Genomic DNA, 22,789 nt, shown 5'->3' with positions numbered 1-22,789 from the left:
CACACACACCTCGCCAGTAGTCTGAACCTATTGCTTTTCATTGAGGGAAAGAATGGCTGCACATTCCTTACCGAAGTCTTTTGTTCTCTTCCAGCTCATTTCATGGGCCCACCTCTTTTTCTCCTTAGTGCAAAACAAATTGAGAACTTTCTGAAACATACAATCTAAAACACAAAAGAGAAGTGGCAGAAAAATTGATTCTCCCATGAACAGCGATCTATCCCCATTGTAATGCAAAGTATATGAGGGAGGTTTGGTCTTCAATTGCAGTTAATGTTACAAAAGATTTACTCCTTATTTGTGGATTAATTCAGCTCCCTATATGTCCAGACTGTCTCTAGTGAGCTTTGTATGGGGCTGTTAAAATGAGCACATGCATTTTGCACTATTCCACTGCAAAAGAGCTAAATATGAATTAAATCAATCAAACTAAAAAATTTAGGTAAGAAAAAAAGAGAACCTTATAATCAAAAGAAAGAAAGAATCAAAACCATTCTAGTGTTGATCATGTTATTTTTCATCACAAGATCAAACTTTTTAAAGATATTTTTGAGGGGTGTGATTGCTCTTTTGTACATTATGTATTCCTAAATCCATCATTATATAGGTGTCTATTGTTTAAAAGCTTTTAAGCACATGGAGTCAATCCCATAGTCATAGCCCCAGAGCTTGGAAAGCATACTATTTCAGCTACAACTCCCATATGTCAGCAGTATACGTTGTCCCACAGAGTGACTTCTCTAGTTTCTACACTGCCCACTGTGTTCAGTTATAGTACATAAATGGCAGTTCTGATGATACAATCTGAAATCACAGGAAGGGTTATTCTTTCACATAGGTTTTGAAAGTAGAATGAACAAGAGAGTTTAAGCAGTGAGGATCACACTCCCATTCCTCATGTCATGAATGGAGGAGAGATCCTCAAAAGGCAGGCTAATGTGCTATGTAGTCCTGCCACTATATCCACTGCTTCCAGTAACCCTAGCAAGTAACATGGCTTTAAAAATGAGGCTGAAAAGTGTCACTCTCATCCATGGGTTGTGCAATCCATTCCATAATCATTTCTTCTCACCTAATTATTGTTGTACTTTAAAAATCTTTCAAATCTGCTTGATGACAAGCAGCATCAGGAGGAAGGGGGATTGCACTGTAATAGTTTACCTGATGCAGGAAAAGGGTGCTTCTAGCTTGTGATTTAACAGTTTTGATCTACTCAGAAAGATCAACGGATTCACACTTTCGTGCACACCACCATCATGCCAGTTGATGACTTACAGGTGAGACCTGGATCAGACAATGAATTTATTGGTGTGCCAATGAACAAGATTGTAATGCACTATGCCATTGCTACCGGTATGAAGCAGCCTCAGCATTTTACTGTGTGATCAGAACTGCAGCTACCCTGCGATGCAGCAGGGCACGTCTGTAAACACTCTAGGACAAGGCTGTAGTTATACCATCACAGGATGGCATTTGCAGCATAAAAGGTACATACAGGGCAGGCTGTACAGAATTCTTTGAATGCAACTCTACACCAAATGTAGTGATAGCCCTCCCTGTACCTGCTAAAATATTTGACCAGAATCCTATTTCACTTACATGCTTAGATGAGGACAAATACACAAGCATCCCCACCACCAGATATGATCTCCATCATGGGTAGCAAAATCAGGAGCACCCCATCATGTAATGGAGAACCTGCAGGAGAAAAAAAAAAACACTGATCAATTGCCCTTCTGCCCATGATTTTTTCTGCAGCTGTATTTTGGCTATTGAAGTCTATCTAATTTATGAGGTTACTACCAGGCAAGGCTATTACTCAATATTAAACTGACATCAAGAATAATAATCTGTGAATTCTTCATACAGTATATTAAGCTCAAAGGACATTTTGAGAATCCCAGATGCTTTGAAACATCCATGTTAAAAAAAACTCTCTCCAAATTATCTTGCAAACTACAGTGAAAGTCATTAACATTGAAGGTTTCACTGCTAAAATGATTATATGTATAATGCTTGAATGTATAATTAACCTAGCAGTTTTTATAAACACTGTAATGAACTTTTTAAAAAGATATTTTCAAATCTGCTTGCTTTTTAAAAAAGAACTACAGCATCAAAAGAGAAATCTATGACCTCTAAGAAACAGTTTGCTATTATTTCTGACTAATTTCGCATCACCTGTAATGTAATCCTCCTCCAGGTTATACTGCTTCAATGAGGATAGGATTATTATGGGTGCTAGACAGATGTACAGTATTTTCCTTGGCAACGCTTTAGAGCAAAACATAGGCGGGTACAAAATCATCACCCTGCCCCACTTTCAATTTCACTTTCAAATTCACTCTTCTGTGATTTTTGTAAACTAGCTGGTATCATCCAGGAAAAGTGGGGGGGGGGTTTAACTAAATCACCACATACATCACCTGGGTGGTACCTCCGAAACAGCAATACGTGATAATATGAGATCACCCATTTTCTTAAGCTTGGCTATTTTTTGTGCCTTCGACTCCCTTCTGGACCTTCTCACTGCTGGAACCCCATCTCCACCCCTCATATGTGTCCTTTCCCTATCCCACATGCTCACCTTCTCCCATATCGTCCTGTAATCAGGCCAATCCTCATCATCTGGGGGTGATAAAATGGCTGGGGGTGAGTGTGGGGGTGCCTTGCATTTAGCACGCTGTTTCCTCTTCTTTCCTCCTTGATTCTTCTTAAGCCCCATATTATTAACCAACTGAATTGACTTCATGAGATATATGCTATTATTTCAAACTATTATTAGCCTTGATGATACTCAATCAAGTTATCTCAATATTGTTGATGAACTAATTAATCAACTGATCAAATTACCTAGCCAACTGCGGCCCCTCCCCCTTTCTTCTCTTCTTTTTTTATTTTATTTTATTGAGGGGCCGCAGCCTCTCAAAAGCAGCCCAGCTCCCTCTCTAGGCCTCCACATGGGGTGAGGGTGGGTAGTTTGGGGGGGGACACATTGCAGTTCTTGTATCACTCTTCCCCCATGTCACAACCCCCGTATCCTTTGGCCAAGCACCAACAATATAGGTAAAGGTAAAGGTTCCTCTTGACATTTAGTCCAGTCGTGTCTGACTCTAGGGTGCGGTGCTAATCCCCATTTCCAAGCCATAGAGCCAGCGTTTGCCCAAAGACAGTTTCCGTGGTCATGTGGCCAGCACAACTAGACACAGAATGCTGCTACCTTCCCACCGAGGTGGTACCTATTTATCTACTCATATTTACATGCTTTTGAACTGCTAGGTTGGCAGGAGCTGGAACAAGTGATGGGAGTTCAGTTGCGTGGATTTGATTTTACGACTGCTGGTCTTCTGACCCTGCAGCACAGCGGCTTCTGCGGTTTAACCCACAGTGCCACCACGTCATATACAATGGGGTCTTGACTTGAGAACTTAATCCGTATTGGAAGGCGGTTCTCAAGTCAAAAAGTCTGTAAGTCAAGTCTCCATTGACCTACAGTGCATTGAAAACCGATTAATCCTGTAACAGGCCGTTTTTGTTCCATTTTGGTTTTTTTCTGGTCTGTAAGTCAAATCTCAGGCTGCAAGTCAAACCTAAATTTTGCGGTCAGAGAAGTCTGTAACTCAAAAAGTCTGTAAGTCAAGCCGTCTGTAAGTCAAGGGTCCACTGTAGAGTGAATTGTAAAAACAATATGAAATAAATGGATCACAAAGTAATCCCTAGCCCTTTTTTTAAAAAAAAAACAACAACACACCTATAAAGGGAGGCCTAATAAGGCTCTCCCTGCTCCCAAATAGCCATCCCAAACTACAAGGCTGAGCCGACACTCAGCCTCGAAGTCCTCTTTGAGCTTACTGACACGGGCCATGTGGTCGAAATTGAAACCACCATGGCCTAATCCATACAGCTTTCCCATCCAACTGCTCAGAGTTGAAGAGAGTGATGCCAGCTTGGGCAACCTTTTAAGGCTTCTGTTCCAGCCCACATACCCAAGCCTCACAACATCTTGTCTCCTCCAAATGGGGGAGCTTGGCAGCTCCCGGCCTTGCGGAGCAGCCATTGTTCAATCCATATGCAGTACATATCATAAGAAAAGATGGGCTAAATTATGATGGAGGAATAAAAATTGATGGAAAAAATAACATTTATGATAGATATTATTGGTAGAAAGCAGCAATGACTTAAACCACTACTGAGGAAGATCAGAGAACACAGCTGAAAATAAAACAGAAATCATGACTACAAGAAAACTACACAACTTTAATGTTGACAATGAAGGACTGAAAATAGTTAAAGACTTTCTATATCTTGACTTAATCATCAGTCTAAACAGATATTGCAGCCAAGAAATTAGAAGCAGACCATGATTTGGAAGGGTAGCTATAAGGGAATGTGGAAAGATCCTTACTGAAATGTGTTACTGAAGACCAAGGCCAAGATTGTTGATATGGTTATGTTTCCAGTTACTATGTATGCATGTGAAATCTGGACAGTGAAGAAAGTTGACAGGAAAAAAAAAACTATTAATTCAAAATATGGTGTTAGAGGAGAGTTTTATGGATATCACAGACCATGAGAAAGACACGCAAGTGGTTGGATCAAATCAGCCTGAGCTGTGCCTTAGAAGCAAAGATTTGCTTCTAAGGCAGAGCTCAAAATTGAGGCTATCACACTTTGGGCATATGAGGAGATAAGACTCACTGGAAAAAAACAATAATGCTGGTATAATTTGAAATAAAGAGAAGGACCAAATGTGAGCTGTATTAACTCAATAAAGGAAGCCACAGCCTTGAATTTGCAAGAGCCGAGCAGCACTATCAATGATATGACTTACTGGAGGTCACTATTCCATAAAGTTGCCATAAGTCAGAAGTGATTTCATGACATGTGGTAGCAACCACATGGCTGATGTGAGCTGCTGTCCAACAAGATCCATAGAGCCACAGTTGACAAGCAGACTTCAGGTCTCCTTGACTGGCCACTCAGTCACACTTTGTCACTCCAATATTTTAACGGTAGCCCCCAGAAGTTCAATTATTTTGATATGGGAGCACTGTATACTCAGAAATGAAGCATTTGCCATTAACATGTAACCTTTGAGAAATCAACCCTGTGTATCCAGGAAGAGGTAAGTTCTTTCCTCCCCCAAAATGGACTATGTGTTGTACCATATGCTGTATGCATAAATTATGCTAAAATACCACCCCTCCACAATGCTGGGAGAATTCCTGTGGACAGTCTTGAAACTAGCTGGTTATGTTTGTATTTGAAAGAGGAAGAAATTGGCATGCATTCTCTTTCCTTTAATATTGAACCAAATGTACCCTATTCCCCCTGAGAAACATTTTACTCCTTAAAGGCAGACTAAGCTCCAGCTGAGAAGCACACAGTTTAACAACTGTTTGTGTATGCCTTCAGACTCTCTTCTGAATTCAAAATCAATGGCTCCATATAAAGAACATCAGGCTGATCTTATGAACACAGAATGCCAAAAGGCTTAAATGGTAAACAGGGACAGCACAGTATGGAGAAAATGTAGTCTATTCTCGACTTATCTTCAAGGAGCCTTTTGAGTGATGCTTTTTACCCATATGAAATTCTGGGTATTGCTTGCAGTTTGTTCTACATAGGAGTCCCATCAATCCAAAACTGCAATAAGAAAATCTTGCACATTTTTCAGGCTCTAGATTTCAGCCACTTTTTCCGTGGTCAGATTCATCTGAGTCCATTTGTCTATGTAATATATTAACAATCAAACTCACATTACTCATTTTGAGGAAAACATTTAAAATCTTCCTCGTAACTTGAAATAGCCATTCTCCTTTTCTTGCTGCTCTTTATGATTTGCCAGTGGGGGCTTCCATATCTGGCTGTTTGTCACTCAAAGGAAGCTCAAAGATCTCTCACTGCAAAGAAATCTATTTTTAAAAAACAGCAGATCACCTCTGTTTCCACCTCGGAAAGACCTACCAGCCTTGGATTTGATCTTTTTGCTTTGTCTTTCAAAGCTCCACATTCTCAGGAGTCTTTACAGCTCAAGTTTGATTCTTGAAAGTCTGACTTTATGTTGCATTGTGTCTATTTGCAGTATCACCAAGTCAGCCTCTTCATCAGAAATGTTTTGGAATAGATTCTATTCTTGCTTTAGACATTCATCCTGCCACACACACCCCTCTTTTAAACATCACAGGAAAGCAAACATGATCCTGTAAGGTGTGGATCAAATTAGTCATCACCACCTTTTTTCTCTCTAGTGCACAATACATTGCTGTTAAGCCAGTTCCGTTCATTTCCTTTCATATGGTCCCAGATATGGAAACAAATTGGTCAGCTACTTTTTGCCTGGTCAGCTACTTTTTGCCTTGTCTGCAGGTTATCAGAGGGGGGAAGTACTGTATGTAAAGGCTGCTCATACTAAATGGGAACACTTTCAGGAAGGAAGCATTGTTGTTGCCCATTTTGAGGTTTTGAGGTTTGGCTGTTTGTTATGGCTATTTGTATGGCTAGCCTTGGGATGAGATATTTGATGAGCCATCCCTCAGCTCATACTGCCTCCTCCAAAATTCTCCACCCACCAGCTTCTCACCTTAAAATTAAGGTCTGCATTAAATCTCTTTCCCTTTCTCTGTTTCACATTCACTAATAACATAGGGGTAGGGTCCTCCTATGGGATGTGGTGGCGCTGTGGGCTAAACCGCAGAAGCCTCTGTGCTGCAGGGTCAGAAGACCAGCAGTCGTAAGATCGAATCCACACGACGGAATGAGCTCCCATCGCTTTGTCCCAGCTCCTCACCAGTTTAGCAGTTCAAAAGCATGCAAATGCGAGTAGATAAATAGGTACCACCTCGGTGGGAAGATAAAATGGTGTTTCCTAGTCACGCTGGCCACGTGGCAACAGAAACTGTCTTCGGACAAGAGCTGGCGCTATGGCTTGAAAACGCGATGAGCACCACCCCCTAGATTCGGACACGACTGGACTAAAAAAAATGTCAAGGATCCTCCCAAGTCCTTGGTTTTACCCTCTGGGCATTTCTAGAAGCCAGTTCCCTTCTTTCTGTCTGACACCATTATTTAGTGGCTTCTCAGCACCATGTTTCAAACAAATCAATTTTTTCCTGTCATCTTTCTTTACTATCCTGCTTTCACACCATACATGTGATTGGGGATACAAGAATGTGGATGATCTTGGTCTTAATCTCCAGTGGCACATCCTTACACTTGATGCCCTTTTCTAGTTCCTTCATTGCTGCCCTTCAGAGTCTCAGTTTTCTTCTGATTTCTTGGCTGCGGTGTCCCTTTGGATTGATGATTGGAACAAAATATATTAAATCCTGTCACATAGAGCACTGATGGTACCTGTCTGTCATGGGTTTGGAGGGAAAGTTCCATCCTATGGGGAGTGGAAGGCGGGACATCAGGGGGGAGGAGCTGTACTGTATATATATTTGGGGGAAGCCCATTGTAGGAGAGCTGACGTGGAGAAGTGGAGTTGGAGTCTGTGGGTCAGACTGTGGGTCAGACTGGGTACAACTGTTCGTCAGATAGTACATACCTGATAGGTTCAGGTTTCTATCTAGGTAGCCAGAACTGATAGATTCAGGGTCTGTGTGTTACCTTAAAATGTTCTGTGGGAACCAATCTGTTGTATGTGTATGATTGGGACTATACCAAGTTCCAGTATCCTATTTACCTGATCCTTTTATTTACCCTGTTTGTTGTTTCAATAAACTTTGTTCTTTTGTTTATTAAAATCCATTCCTGGTCTGGGTGACTTGGTAGAGCGAATGGTTGGTGGCAGCATAACTACAGGGTGGGATACTCCAGTAGGTCTGGGGTTGCCACATTGATTGGTCTCCAGCGGTGGGATACGACTGGTCCAGTTGTCCAGTGGTCCAGCAAAGCCTTGGCAAGTGTGCCCAGAGCAAGGGGGGTCTAGTCAGGGAAAATCTGAGGGCGCGTAGGTAATCTTCTAGGCTTACCTCACGGGGAGGTAGGCTAGTGGAAGAACGTGCAAACTCAGATTGGGGGAGTAGATTAGGGAGCTCTGAGGCAACCCGTTTGGCGGGAAAGGGCTGAGGCAAAGCTGCGTGAAGTAACAGTGATCTAGCCTGTCTGCTGAGAGGCCTAGCAGAGGGGGTGGATTCTACCTGGCAACAGTTGCAAGTGGGTGCTGGAGGGACAGCAGCAGTCTATAGAAGGCTGTTTCTGAGGCAAAAGGAAAAAAGTTGTCGTTTTATTTTGAGGCGTGACTTTTGAAGGCAGCCTGTTCTGGGGGGATTATGCCCTTGACTCGAAGCCAAATGGCAGAAATGGGGGAAGTGAGAGAACCACAGGGAGACCAAGGTTCTGAGGAGGAATTTGGCTCAGTGCAGGATGAGAGCACGGGAGAACTGACCTCAGAACTCAGAAAAATGCTCCTAGCCCAACAGCATGAACTGAGGGTGAGGGAAATGGAGGAAAGGGAAAGGGAGAAACAAAGACAATTTGAAATAGAAAGGGAAGAGAAACAAAGACAATTTGAAATGGAAAGGGAAGAGAAACAGAGACAGTTGGAGTTAGAAAGAATGGCGTTTGAGCTGAAGAAGCTGGAAATAATGAGTAGAAATAGGAATAACAATAATAATGAGGGGAACCCAGGGAATGGGGAAGGCAGCCTGGCTAAAACTGACTTGAAGAAATTCCCTGTGTACAACAAGGGAGATTGCCCTGAGGTGTTCTTTTCCCTCGTGGAAAGAGCGTTTGTGGACTTCTCAGTAAGGGAAACTGAGAAGATGACCATTATGCGATCTTTAATCAGTGGCAGCCTGGCAGAAGTCTATGCAGAGATGCCAGTGGAACTGCTGAAAGACTTCGCTGAGTTTAAAAAACTGGTGTTTGCCCGGCATGGGATAAATGCTGAACAGCTGAGGCAAAAATTCAGATCTCTCACAAAAAAACCAGAGCAGACTTTTACCCAAGTGGGGGCCCAACTGGTGAGGTTGCTAGAGAAATGGCTGTCTCAGGAGGGGACAGAGACCTTCCAGCAGCTCAAAGACCTGATAGCGCTGGAACAATTTTATTCAGTCCTGCATGGGGAACTAAAGTTCCATGTGAGAGAGAGGAAACCTAAAACGGTGACAGAAGCGGCGGAGATCGCAGATTTTATTTCCCAATAAGGAAGCCCTTAGGTGCTGAGGGGAAAACTGTGGGTAAGCCCAAAGAAACCTACAGCAGGTACTCTCAGGGACCAGGGAAAAACCAGCAAGGGGGAGGGGCCCATGTTGAAGGGAAGCCCTCAGACATGAAACCACCAAGACCTCAGATTTTGGAGGGAAAACCAAAAACAGATGAGAAAGACTCCAAGTACAGCAGAAAATGTTATTTCTGTCAAGGAAAGGGCCATCTAATCTCAGAGTGTGAGAAATTAAAGCAGCTAAAGGGAAATTTGCCTCATGATTTGAGTGGAACCAAGCCAAAAGCTGTGTTCTGTGTCCAGACAGAGCAAAGCTCCTTGCCATTGAGGGAGCCTGTTGCCATGGCAACTCACTCTGGACCAGTTACATCTGCTGATCAGGCTGGGGAAAATGGTCCTCTTGTGGAGGTCAAGCGCTGCTTACTAGTTAGGACAGATTCGCAATTGTTTGAGACCGCTGGGGTGGACGTAGGAATACTTGACCATCAGTATAGGGGGCTAAGGGATACTTGTTCCCAGGTGACCCTGTGCCATCCAGACATTATTCCTAGGAAGTATATAATCCCAAATGAGAGCCTGAAGGTGGCAGGGATTGAGGGGCAGGTGATCTCACTGCCAGTAGCTGAGGTACCTGTGAGCTTTCAAGGCTGGAGGGGAGTTTGGCGTCTAGCGATTTCATCGACTCTGCCAGCAGCCGTGCTCGTGGGAAATGACCTGGCTGAACATGTGAAACGGGTGCTAGTGATTACACGCTCACAAGCTACCACGGGGACAGTTCAGGGGGGTACTGAAGAGCCCGAGGCTGAAGCAGATGAGGGTAGTCCCGAAGCTGTGGCAGAAACCTTAACCACGGACAGCAAATTTGGCCAAGAGCAAAAGGCAGACGCCACTCTCCGAAAGTGTTTTGAAAAGGTGACAGACACCCAGCTAACACCTGAAACCCCAGCGAGATTTCGCGAGAAAAAGGGAATTTTATATAGAGAGACCCTGATGAATATCTCGAAAGGGGGAGATGGGATCAGAAGTCAGCTAGTGGTACCTGAAAAGTATCGCCCCATGATCTTACAAAGGGGGCACTCTGACATGTTTGCTGCGCACTTAGGGGTGAACAAAACACAGCAGAGAATCACACAAAATTTTTACTGGCCTGAAATAGGGAAGCAGATCAAGGAGTTCTGTAAACAATGTGATGTGTGTCAGAGGCAGGGGAATAACCGTGACAGGACCAAAGCGAAGTTGTGCCCTTTGCCTGTGATTGACACCCCGTTCAAATGTATAGGGGTGGATATTGTGGGACCTTTGCCCAAGGCCACAAAGAGGGGGAATCGGTTCATTCTCACCATTGTGGACCATGCCACGAGGTACCCCGAAGCCATTCCCTTGACTAACATCGAAACTAACACAGTGGCAGATGCCTTGGTGGGGTATATGTCCAGGATGGGATTTGCCTCAGAAATAATCACAGATTTGGGCACATCGTTTACATCAAAGCTCATGAAACGGTTATGGCAAATCTGTGGAATTAAACACAAGGAAACCACTGCCTATCACCCCGAAAGTAATGGGTTAACGGAGAAGTTCAATGGGACTCTGATGCGCATGATTAGGGCTTACTTGGCAGAGAATCCAAACAATTGGGACCAGAAGCTGCAATCCCTTTTGTTTGCTTATCGATCAGTGCCCCAAGCCAGTACCGGGTTCAGTCCGTTTGAACTTTTGTTTGGGAGAAAGGTAAAAGGTCCACTTGATTTAATCAAACAGAATTGGGAACAGATCACCCAGGATGACCCACAAGATGTTGTGACGTATATAGACACTTTAATGAATGACCTGAAGAGAAACCTAGAGCTAGCAGCAGAAAACCTGCAAGCTCAGAAGGTCAGACAGAAAACCTGGTATGACCAGAAAGCCAGGGAGAGGCACTTTAACCCAGGGGAGGAAGTGCCTTGGCTTAGGCCCTGCAAAGAGAACAAACTGCAGCTCAAATGGGCAGGACCATACAGGGTCATTTCCAAGATGTCGGATCTGAACTACCTTATAGAACAGGAGGAACACCAAGCACGGAGGGTGGTACATGTGAATGCCCTACTACAGAGGGGAACAGAGGGTTTTATTTGCCATAAAAGCAGCTGAGAGTGAGGAAGCTGAATTGCCCTTCTGGGAGGGTAGAGGGGAAGTGAAATACAACCCAGATGAGGTGAAGATCAGTCCTGCACTCACCCAAGACCAGCAGCAAGAACTAAAAGTGCTGCTACTAAATATCATAAGGTTTTTTCAAATAAGCCGGGGATAGTGAAGGGAGTGATGCATCGGATCCACACAGGGGATGCAACCCTGCAAGCAGTATCCCCATACCGAGTGACAGGACCCTATAGGGACAAGGTGCGGCAGGAGCTGGACTAGATGCTTAGGGAGAACATAATCGTCCCCTCTTCTAGTCCTTGGTCCTCTCCGATAGTCCTGGTGGACAAGCCTGATGGGAGCATTAGATTTTGTGTAGATTACTGGAAATTAAACAGCATAACCACTCCTGATGCCTACCCAATGCCCAGGCTAGACAACCTGATTGAAACCATAGGGGGTTGTCGGTTCATTTCATCGTTGGACCTAGTAAAGGGTTACTGGCAATTAAGGATTGATCCCAGGGATCAGGAAAAGACCGCATTTTGCAGCCCTTTCGGTCTATATGAGTTTAGAGTCCTTAGTTTTGGTCTCAGAAATGCACCAGCCACATTCCAAAGGCTGATGGACCAGACCTTAGCAGGGCTCAGTGACTTTACTGTGGCCTACATTGACGATATAGGGATCTTCAGCAATACCTGGGAAGATCACCTGAAACACCTGGAGATAGTGCTGCAGAGGTTAAGTGCAGCAGGGCTAACAGTAAAGGCAAGCAAGTGTCAGCTGGGTAGCCCAGAAATAAAATACTTGGGTCACATAGTAGGGGGAGGAGTGATCAAACCCCTAGAGGCCAAGATAGAAGCCGTTCGTGATTGGCCCAGACCCAACACCAAGAAAAAAGTCAAATCATTTCTTGGGTTGGTGGGCTACTACAGAAAGTTCATCCCGAGGTTTAGTGAGGTGGCGACTCCGCTGACCGACCTGACGCGGAAGAAGACTGATGACCGCATCCAGTGGACCAGCGACTGTGAGGAGGCGTTCCAGAGGTTGAAGGAGGCGCTCATCCATTATCCAGTGCTGCATGCTCCCGACTTCGACCGGGAGTTCATCATCTACACCGATGCGTCTAACAGCGGGGTAGGAGCAGTTCTTTGCCAGGAGGATGAAAATGGTGACCAGCATCCAGTGTCCTACCTGAGTAGGAAACTCCAGAAAGGTGAGAGACATTTGGCAACCGTGGAAAAGGAGTGCCTGGCCATAGTATACGCGATTCAGAAGGCCAAACCTTACATCTGGGGAAGACATTTTGTTCTATGCACTGACCACTCACCACTGCAGTGGTTAAAGACAATGAAAACCCATAATAGTAAACTTATGAGGTGGGCTTTAAACCTGCAAGATTTTGACTTTGAAGTGAAGGTGGTCAGAGGGTCAATGAACTGTGTTGCTGACGCCTTGTCAAGAGTGAGTGAAGACGGCGAAGAAACCATGGACTGTGTATATTTTGGTGACCAAAAGTTAAATGTACCTGTTTATTGAACAGGCTTGGTTTGTATTAATAAAGGTAACTTAATGTATTGCAAATATTAATGTTTAAATGCATAAGTGATATGTTTGACCTAGAGTGAGTAAGTATGGGTTATGGGATTGTATTATAATGTATAACTGTTTATGTGTTTTGATCCTGGTTGTTTTTTTGGAGAAAAGCACTTTAGCTTTTCCCCCGCAAAACAACTTATAAAGAGGGGAGGTGTCACATACAGCACTGATGGTACCTGTCTGTCATGGGTTTGGAGGGAAAGTTCCATCCTATGGGGAGTGGAAGGCGGGACATCAGGGGGGAGGAGCTGTACTGTATATATATTTGGGGGAAGCCCATCGTAGGAGAGCTGACGTGGAGAAGTGGAGTTGGAGTCTGTGGGTCAGACTGTGGGTCAGACTGGGTACAACTGTTCGTCAGATAGTACATACCTGATAGGTTCAGGTTTCTATCTAGGTAGCCAGAACTGATAGGTTCAGGGTCTGTGTGTTACCTTAAAGTGTTCTGTGGGAACCAATCTGTTGTATGTGTATGATTGGGACTATACCAAGTTCCAGTATCCTATTTACCTGATCCTTTTATTTACCCTGTTTGTTGTTTCAATAAACTTTGTTCTTTTGTTTATTAAAATCCATTCCTGGTCTGGGTGACTTGGTAGAGCGAATGGTTGGTGGCAGCATAACTACAGGGTGGGATACTCCAGTAGGTCTGGGGTTGTTACAAATCCTTAACTATTTCAATTTCTTCATTGTCAATGTTAACATTGTGTAGTTCTTCTGTAGTTATGGTTTTTGTCTTCTTAATGTTCAGTTGGAGTCCTGCTTTGGCACTTTCTTCTTTCACTTTCACTAAAAGTCATTTCAGCTCACAGTGACTCTAAAAAAACCTCAGTGAGTTAGGCATCCATCTGCAAAGCCAGAGATTAGAAGTTTAATTGCCCACAATGACTCCTGGGAGAAGACCTAGCCTATGTAGCCCTGGGTGAAGATGCCTAGAATAAGGAATTTGTGATCCACTCCTGAGTACTTTGTATGCTGAAAACCCTGGACAGTGTTTCTGTAAGTCTGAACTGACTTGATTATAGATAATATTTCTTAATAACAGGGTTTTCAAGGTAAGAGAAACCATCATTGTGTCCACTGCACCATGCTAGGTACCAAGGGTTAGTTACTGTCAGTAACAACATCAAGCAAAACTGAGCTGTATTTTTGGTCCCACCTCCTATTACTTCTCTCAACAATTAATGCAGACCCAAGAATGTCTCTGAAATTAGATTTGGCCCTTAGACTGAAAGAAGTTTCCAACCCCTTGTTTGGAACAATGGGCACTCTAAACCATGGTGGCATTGTGACAGAGGAAAAACAATTATCAAGAATTCATATACACAATGTGGTATCTTGACATTAGACTTATGAGTACTCATTGACTATGCTTGCAGAAACCAAGATGCTCACCTGTGAGGATTAGCATTACTTTAGAACTGCAGAGGATGAGATGGTTGGACAGTGTCACCGAAGCAACCAACATGAATTTGACACAACTCCGGGAGGCAGTGGAAGATAGGAGGGCCTGGCGTGCTCTGGTCCATGGGGTCACGAAGAGTCGGACACGACTAAATGACTAAACAACAACAAGAACTGCATTGAAGATTAAAATTCAGATCAACAGTATATAGACTTACAACATACGGAGAATGTAACAGAAGTAAGGAGATTCAGTGTGGTGTAGTGAACAGAGTGTTGGACTATGACTTGGGACACTCTGGATTCCAATCCCTGCTTGTACCATGGAAATTCACAAGGGAGTCACACTGGTAAAGCCACTCCTCAAGTATCTCACATATTGAAAACCTAAGGTGTGTGACTGCACAAGCGCGTGTAACTCCACCCCCTCTGCACAGCTTTCATCCTCCCTTGTGCACCCACTGGGACTGTTTCCAGCCCCTTTTGCCCCAGTCACAATGGGACCCCACACGGGGGGGGGGCAGCCCCATGTGTGTAGCAGGACTGACCTGTTTGTGGCAGGAGAGTGGAGAGCTGAAAACCGGAGGGAACATTGATGAGGAAGGGGGTTCTGTTTAGGGAATTGTCCTCTGTGGCACTGGCTGCTTCTGCAGAAATGCATTGCGCACAATGGACATGAGATATCTGCATGGCAGTACTGGGGGATAACTAGAGAACATTTCCCTCATGTGATCAGGGTATAAGATATCACAAGGAATATTGGCATGTGTCTGGATTTGCTTGTTTATTCTAAATTATTGGTTTCCATGATTGCAGAAATAGGCTTCAGTCACAGTTTGTGAAAACCTTAGCATTGAAAACAGATTAAGCATTTCCTAAGTTCTATTTTCACGTAAATTTCATGTTGTCTTTGTTTGCTTAAATATTTAGGGTTCCCCTAGCAGACCAGAATGCATAGACAATGTTGTGAAAACAAATTTGATCTATAATGAAACCATTCTCATGTGCATCATAATAAGCTACAGCCCAGTACGGATACAAATTGCACACAACTATGCCCATTTTATTTAGAAAATACATATAGATAGGGTTATTCCTGCAAAGGGAATACCTTCCAATCTAGTTCTGAATGGCCAAGTCCTGCTTTGCAATATTAATTCTCTAACCTAATTCTCCAAATTCATTCATGGAGCTGCACTTCCTCCTTTGCTGTGTGTAGACATTTTTGCATACTAATTTCACTTCATCTCACCAAAGGGACCTATTAACCTACTCCTGTTCATTATGCAGCACTCTTAACAGGAAATCGCTTTTAAACTCTCATACTTCTGCGTTTTCCTCCTTTTCTCATGAGGAAAAGAGACTGGGAGGGTCTTGAATATCTGTGCTATCTTGAAAACTTTGGTGCATGTCATTTTCAATTCCAAACAAGCAATTGTGCAAACAGAGGCACATTATGGTGAATCGCCGTGCATGTTGGCATTCTGCATGTGGCAAATGCATGCACAGAATTGCTTATCATTCACATGCTATAATTTACCTTTTCAGTGTTAAGTGAACATAATCTAGAAGCCACACAAAGGTTGTTGAAGAGGCAATGTGAAACTGCTTGGAGAATCCAGAGCAGTGACTCACAGCCTTGGGGCTCATATTTTATCAGAAGGAAACACCCAGAAATCCTAGCCAGCACAGTTAGTGGTGAAGGGCTTCAGGGAGTTTTAGTTCAAGAAGATCTGGAGACCCAAAGTTGGAAACCAATGGTTTAGAGAATCCCTATCACTCAATCTGTGAAACAGAGTTCCAAGCAACCTTCTGTCCTTCCACATATACAGTCATATATATGGCAGAGTATACACGAAAGAGATAAAGTGGAAGTTTCTGAATTTCAAAGCTGTTTTTCTTGTGCAGTAATTTGAGATGGTGCACCCTGCCGTCTTTCCAGTTAGCAATAGGGGGAAATTGGTTTGAGTCACAGCTTAATGTGAACTTATCTAATTGTGTAATTTTTAAGCCAAAAGGCAAATTGAAACTCTGCTGGAAAATGAGCACATCTCAGGACTTTATAAAGTAGCCCTCCAGTCAAAAAAAAAATGCATACATTAGGGGACAAAACACACAAAGCTGTGCAATATTAGTGAAAGTACAGCATCATTCAAAATGTATTACATCAGAATTGCTTACAGAGAAGGATAGATGAGTAAAATAGCTCAGTGGTTTAGGCATCTGGCTGCAGAGCCAGAAGCTGGCAGTTTGCTTCGCCACTGTGCCTCCTGAGAGTACAGCTAGCTTGTGCCACCTTGAGCAAGCTGCACAGTCCTAGGGCACCTCCAGAAGCAGGGAATGGTAAACCAATTCTGAGCATTCTCTACATGGAAAACTCTGGAAAGGGTCTCCACAAGACAGAATTGACCTGACTGCACACAATTATTATTTATTAGAAGGGAATAGTAAACCATTATGACATCTCTGTACCTAGAAAACCTTGGATATCTTGGAAAGGGAATCAACTTGACAGCACAGAATTATTATTATATTGATACAGTATATTTATTGGGCAAAACTGCACACAAAAATACTAGTCTAGGGATAAATGCACACAGAAATGTGTGCAAAACATTATTTGAATTTAAAGGCTAAAAATAAACCAACCTTACTGCTGGAAGAAATTCTCAATATTTGGAATAAGTTCCATTTAACACAGGAAAAAGGAAACGTGGAGATAAATGGGCAGATTTTTTTTCCCTTCCCACTTTCAACTGCATTTCATTTTATCCCACATCACCAGCATAAAAAAAAAGACTTTTCACATCCAGTTCCAGACTTAAGGCCTGGGGAAACTTGTCTGCACAAGCAAAATTATATCTCTCTTGGAAATGAAACCAATTTGGTGTCATATGAAAACTGTTACTACTAATTAGGGAGCATTTGAATGGTTGTTGCTTCTATCTTTTCATCAATGTAACTTCGTGGCTTTTTTTTCAGTGAAAACATGTAATTAAGTCCTCACTGGCTCAACATCCAGGACTAAATGATGATCATTCCTAGCTCAGGCTATGAATTTTCTAAATATAAAGGCATATTTTCATTTTCACTAAAACTGTAATTTTGTATGAGTGATGCGAATTCTATTGGAGACCTCAGACCCCTTAGAATTCCTTGTTTTTCCCTAGTGGAAACTGCTATGAAAAATATTAAATGGAAATCTGTGACGTAAATAACATGACTTAACTCCTCTGATCCCTGTGGAGAAATCACTTTACCTAAAAGTTAATACAGGAGGGCAAGCAGCAGATGGAAGTAATTACAGGTTCACTTTGCTGGCACCTTAGCTTAACATCGCACTGCATTACAAACAAAATTTTGCATTAGGTGGCTTGTATAAAAATTGGGAACACACATAGAGCTGTACCAGCTTTTAGGAGATAACATGCAGTTGCCAATCTTGTCAAGCAAATCCTTCGTATCTGGAATAGCCACTGCTGAAACACCTTCTAAATACCAATCATATGTTTCCCATGCAGACTGTGTACATAGTCTCTATAGACTTTACACTACTATAGCTCTTCACATGATCTATACTAATGGGATGGACTTTACAGTCATCGATAAGAAAACAGATTTATAAACCTTCCGGTCCCTGTAGAGAAACAATTTCTGAAAACCTAGCTGCACATGTAGATATGAGTCAGAGTCTTTTGTTGGTTTCATCTCCAATCCAGGTTTCAGTGCAAGAATTCAGCTCTGGAAAATGTGAATTTTGAAAATACAAGAAAACTTTTTTTTGTTAATACTGAGTGAACAATAGTCATGTATTTTACATTTAGAAGAGGTGAGCCTTATGTTTAACCAGTGTTTAGATAGTTAATTGTTAAGCAAAATAAATTAAAAAGCATTTTGGAAAGAGTACAATAAAACAACATTAATCTCACATTAGTTTTAAAAAGAAAGAAATATGGAGAAATGTGAAACATTAGAGAAGTTTCCAGAACCCTCTTGAAACTTGGCAATGCATTTCCTCAGATTAGGGAAGTACTAGTTCCCCTCAGATTAGCACTGGTACCGTATCCAGTTCTGGATGCTGCACTTTGAAAAGGATGCAGAAAAACTGGAACAAGGTCAGTAGGGGGCAAAAAGGATGATGAGGGGACCGGAAATCAAGCCCTTTGAAGAAAGATGGAAAGAACTAGGCATGTTTAGACTTGAGAAAAGAAGTCTGAGGGGAGATAGGATAGCACTTTTAAAATATTTTCATACAAAGGAGCAACATTGAGCCATTCCCTGGCATTCTGAATTGTGAATATAGAAGCACAATATTCCACATTCATAAGCCAGAGGTATTTTGAAGAATTGAATCACACTTGTACACACATTCTCTCTCCCTCTCTTTTTCCACATGCAGAACTATATTCAGCTGAAATCTGGCTTCCTGTAAAAATGCAACAGGAACAATACAGTATATGTGGTCCAATGCAAAGAGGAGTGTTCGGAGATCTACACTGGAGAAACCAAACAGCCACTAAACAGGAGAATGGCCCAGCACAGGAGGGGCAATGGCTCAGGACCACAATCAGCAGTGTTCCTTCATTTGAAGGACAAAGGACACTCATTTGATGACCAAGATGTACTCATTTTGGACCAAAAAGATAGGTGGTTTGAGAGGGGGAGTCAGAGAGGCCATACATGTCAATATGGAAAATCCCTCAACAGGGGTGGAGACCTTAGATACTATCCGTCTCCTATTTATCATGTCGTCCTTTCATCTGTCCCTGGAAAGATTAGGACCACACCCACCAGAAAGACCACTGTTAACAACTGTTAATGACCCATGACAATGGGTGGAGAAGAACTGCACTGGGATTATCCCTCACTCCCAGTCCTTTGTCCTTATAACAAGCCTATTCAGACCAGGGTGTGTGTGAAACCAACGTTTACTCCTCAGACTGAAGAAGCTACTTGGATGGGTAGCGTAATGTTTCAAACTAACAAGAAAGAAGTCCAGTTGCCAAGACTCAGCTTCCAGATTTGTGCCTACCATTTTCAATAGCCTACCATTTTCGATAGACTTTTGTATTTTCACAGCTTTGCAGTATTGTTTATGTTTATGGGTCTTAAAAATACCCTTCGCTGGGTATTTTTAAGACCCATCTAAAAACATGGATGTTTAAACAGGCCTTCCCTACAGATACCACCTAATCTTTCTCTCTTTTAAAAATTTATTTTCTGTCTTTTTGCCATCTTGGAGAATTTATTTCTTATTGTTCATTGTTTATAGTTTGATGCTTATTCTTGTATATTTTTATTTTGTTATATGTATATGTTATACAGTATTTTACCTGTCTGGAAGCCGCCTAGAGTTGTTGTATTGACCAGATAGGCAGGGTATGTATAAATAAATAAATAAATAAATAAATAAATAAATAAATAAATAAATAAATAAATAAATAAACAAACTGTTGAAGCAATGTAGACAAACTTGTAGAACTAGACAAGCTGATGTTGCCTGGAATTATTGCAACAGTCAAAATACTTATACCTTGATACTCAGATGAATGTTGATATGATTGGAAATGGTTGCCTGATTTTATTCTGGAATTAACCCTTAACTGGGATAAATGCCAGCTGTGACATACACAGGCTCCTGATTTTTCCCTACAGTACTGTCAGGCTCTGGGGAAGATGTTCAGGCAACAAAATCTCTGGCCCAACATATTCACTTCTTTTTTCTTACACTCCAATCCACCCTCACTCATCATGTCTATAGTTTTTAGGGACTGATTTATATAAAAATATATTTACAGATTAAATCATACTTAGTCCCATATTTGGCCACTTTTTTAACAGAATACTTATTTATTTAAATAGCAATAGCACTGGTAATATTTGCAAAGGAGCAGAGGACAAATGAAAATCATAAATATTATTTTCCATTTGATTATATATGTATAAGGACTAGGCAGTTCCCAGAGTCAATTTTATGCCCCCAGGGTCCTCTAGTAATGCAGAGACCACCCAGAATGCAACAAAACAACAACAATGGAAGTAACTGGATATCCAGGTTTTGAAAAAAAAAGATGTGCTTTATTTTGTTGAATGGTGCAGAGGGCCTCACAAGGTATTCAGAAGGTTATTGTTTCCCTGGAATTTTTCAGGAGCAGCAATTCACCTTAGTTCAATGGTTTAGGCATCTAGTATGAAGCCAAAGGGACGTGGTGGCGCTGTGGGCTAGCCGCAGAAGCCTGTGCTGCAGGGTCAGAAGACCAGCAGTCATAAGATCGAATCCATGCGACGGAGTGAGCTCCCGTCTCTTTGTCCCAGCTCCTCGACAACCTAGCCATTCAAAAGCATGCAAGTGTGAGTAGATAAATAGGTGCCACCTCGGTGGGAAGGTAAAACGGCGTTCCCTAGTCACGCTGGCCACGTGGCAACGGAAACTGTCTTCAGACAAGCGCTGGCTCTACAGCTTGGAAACGGGATGAGTACCGCCCCCTAGAATCGGACACAACTGGACTAAAAAATGTCAAGGGGAACCTTTACCTTTATGAAGCCAGAGGTTGATATTTTGATTCCTCACTGCCTTCTTGACAGAGGCTAGATCTGATGATTGGTAGGGTCACTTTCTAAGATTACTATTAGATAACTATTATTTAATGAGGGAAATCTATTTTTTGGCAGAGGGTGGAAGAGTCTGATTGGAAGCAAAAGAGCCCTGGGAGCCACGCGGGGACCCATGGCTGCATTTTGCACACCCTTAATACATGCCCCACAGTGCAAATTACAATTTAAAAAGCACAACTGTTTGCAACTGCATTAGGAATAGAAGATGGGGAGAACAAGGGAGGAGATCAAATAGATGAAATCTTTCTTGTGCATCTAAAATTATGATGGGATTTTAATGCTGTCCCCTGCCTTCCAACATAAACACGTACAGGAAAGCAATAATACATACTGTGGCTTAAAAGCAGAATTGTGGTGAACAGATCTTAGACAACACTACAACAGGATTTTGGTGGTGTGGTGCAGATTGGCCGAATATGGCTGGGCCAATATCAGTGCAGACCATATATAGTGGTGAATGTTGGGAATCCACATTAAAATCTACTTTCCTTTGTCAAGGCTAATGAGTTGCTATCAATACAATCTAGATGTTGCTAAAACTAACCACTTTAATTACTTCTGATTTCTCGTTTTTCAAATTTTAGATTCAGGTAATCACAAATGTTGCATTTTAAAAAAAGGTACAGTGCCATGTACCTTTCTCCAAAGATGTATATTGTTGGATGCTATTTTCTCAAATGTACACATTTTTGCAACAATGCTCCTAAAAACTTTTGCAATTTGTGTGTGTGTGTGTGTGTGTGTGTGTGTGTGTGTGTGTGTGTGTGTGTGTGTGTGTGAGATTTCCCTCTTATAAACTCATATTGGACACATTCTCTTGTATTGAGAATTCCACTGCAAAAATTCAGACAAGTGTGAATTTTGAAAAATAACTGATTGCTAGTTTAGGTACTGGTGACTAAGTGCAAAGTTGGGTAAGACTACATTAAAATGTGAAATGAGCATGATTCTGTCCTCCATTGCCATCCTTAATTCAATGTAAACGGCAGGCTTGTGAGGATAAATGAAATAAATGTCATGTAAAGCACTTTGTTTATATACTGAAAAGTATTAGGGAATTTATTAACAATGACTTAAGCATGCATAACTGAGCACTCAAGAGTCTCCATTCAATGCTAACGGTTATTATATGTGTACTTCCCCTGAGCCTGGGTTAACAATTAAAGATATGTAGTTATTTATGAATCCTCAAGAGTTTAAGAATTGGACACTTACGGGTGTTGAAGCAACACAAGAGTAAGGAGGGCTAGGAATAATTATTTCAGCATATCAGTAATTACAAAATCAGCATTTCACTCTACAGGCACTGTGAAGAAAGGATACAGAAAAGCAATTACAAATGCCGAGGCAGTTGTTGCTAGAAATTACATTGGAGGGAGGTTAATGAAGAAAAATTCTTAAATTGTAATGCAGGCAGATTGTTGTTGAGAGTGTGTGCTTTTAGAAAATAGTAGGCGGTATTAGTGGAAAATGTGATAACAGGATAGCAGTGGGAATTCAGTTTGACAGGAACTGCTGTATCCTCCATCTGCATGCCTATTAAAAATTTTTTAAGAGTGTTGATGAAGAGGAACTAAAACTTACCAAGAACCAGACACCGTGTAGGATGGACACAGAAGGGACTTCCCCCTCTTCCCATTACAGATGGTGAGAATGTCTGCATTGTATGACAGTGATGAAAAATCCATACATATAAATTGTATTATACCCAAAAGCATTTTGGCAGCATTTTCATTCGCTTTTTTCCCCTTCATGAACTTAAAGCTTACACTTTATACAGTAAAAATTAATCTTGCATTTCCTCATGGCTACCAGGTGTTGAGTTTCACTTGCAAGTTCTGGAAGAAGCTGGAAGGATATGAACATGTTGACAAACCTTTG

General features: G+C 42.0%; 1 long non-coding RNA gene across 1 annotated transcript; it reads right to left on the bottom strand.

Moving 5' to 3' along the window:
• Positions 1 to 14,404, bottom strand: LOC144585983 (uncharacterized). Its single transcript, XR_013540641.1, has 3 exons — positions 14,285 to 14,404; positions 1,600 to 1,698; positions 1 to 164 (listed from the first exon to the last, which is right to left on the bottom strand). It is a non-coding gene; the product is annotated as an uncharacterized LOC144585983 (long non-coding RNA).
• Positions 14,405 to 22,789: the final 8,385 nt, after the last annotated feature.

Source organism: Pogona vitticeps, chromosome 1 (genome assembly GCF_051106095.1).
Source record: "Pogona vitticeps strain Pit_001003342236 chromosome 1, PviZW2.1, whole genome shotgun sequence".
Lineage (NCBI taxonomy): Eukaryota > Metazoa > Chordata > Lepidosauria > Squamata > Agamidae > Pogona > Pogona vitticeps.
The sequence above is the reverse complement of the archived record's forward strand: the minus strand, read 5'-3'. Positions and strand labels throughout refer to the sequence as shown.